We start from the raw sequence: 1232 nt of genomic DNA on the forward strand, positions 1-1232 counted from the left end.
TTTTCACGATATAATTCGTGAAGCGAAAGATATGAACCCTAGCGATCAAATCGGCTGGTACGTTAAGGGGTTACTACCACCTTTGCGCAGCCGGTGTGCGACAAGCGAAGAGGGCAAAGATTGGGACAGCTTAGATAAGCTAATCCTTTACGCTGTTGGGCAAGAGGTTCGGTGGCAGTCGGGCAAAGACAAGCCTACCGTCCATGCAGTTAGCGCTGACCTTAATGCGATCACTGCTAAAAAGCCCTTCAATAAATTTAAGCGTTCGTCCTCTGATCGCAATTCGCAGGGTTGGCAACCCGCCAATCGGCCCAAGAAGGCGCGTCTGGAGCAAGAACAGCTGGCGGCACACACTTGCCGCAAATGCCGTCGCGTGAAGCCCGCCCACCAGAGCTGGGCGGAGCACAAGCCCGACTGCATTCGACACCTCAAGGCTAACGCCGAGAAGACGCTGTCCCTTGCCGCGAAGATGGAGAATGCCATGGCTGATTAGCGGGTCGGCAAGCGTGTTGTTGGGGGCTGTGAGCAACCGGAATGTCCTAAGGACTCCGCTAACTTGCAAATCAGAGAGTCCTTGTTGCCCGTTTGTGATCCGCTTAGCTGTGATCACATGTACCTCCCGGACGAGTTTCGTAACGTGGAGAACATGTTGGGACGGCAGTTCACCTTTGACGCTGCTTGTAACAACTCTGGCGACAATAGTCTTTGTACACGCTTTGCCTCCCCTTCAAATTCGTTCTTGACCTCCGATGTCTCTGGCGAGTTTGTCTGGGCAAATCCCCCATACACAAAAATTGAACTTTGGCATAAGCATTACCTGCGCTGCAAGCGTATGCGTCCCGAAACCACTTCAGCGGTTTTTGTAGTACCGAAATGGTCTCAAATTGAAAGACGCATGCGAGCGGCAGGACACCAGCTGCTAAAAACATATGCCGTAGGGACGAAACTGTTCTTAGAGAAAGCAGACGATGGTAGTCGTCAGGAAATGCCCGGTATCCCGTGGCCTATCCAGCTTTGGTATGACCCGCCAGCTAAAGAGGTTCAGCTGAACAGTATTGGCTCCTCACAGTCCATGATTTTTGGCGCATTCTTATGCCAAACGCCTTGCAGCGCACTTATCGATTCCGGTGCTGACTGCAAGGGCACGGCTGATGGATTCATCTCCTCCGAGGCAGCTCGCAGAATGGGGCTCGCTATTCGGCCGTGTTCAACTCTTCGGTTCGCGTCGTGAA

Source organism: Volvox carteri (assembly GCF_000143455.1).
Source record: "Volvox carteri f. nagariensis unplaced genomic scaffold VOLCAscaffold_267, whole genome shotgun sequence".
Lineage (NCBI taxonomy): Eukaryota > Viridiplantae > Chlorophyta > Chlorophyceae > Chlamydomonadales > Volvocaceae > Volvox > Volvox carteri.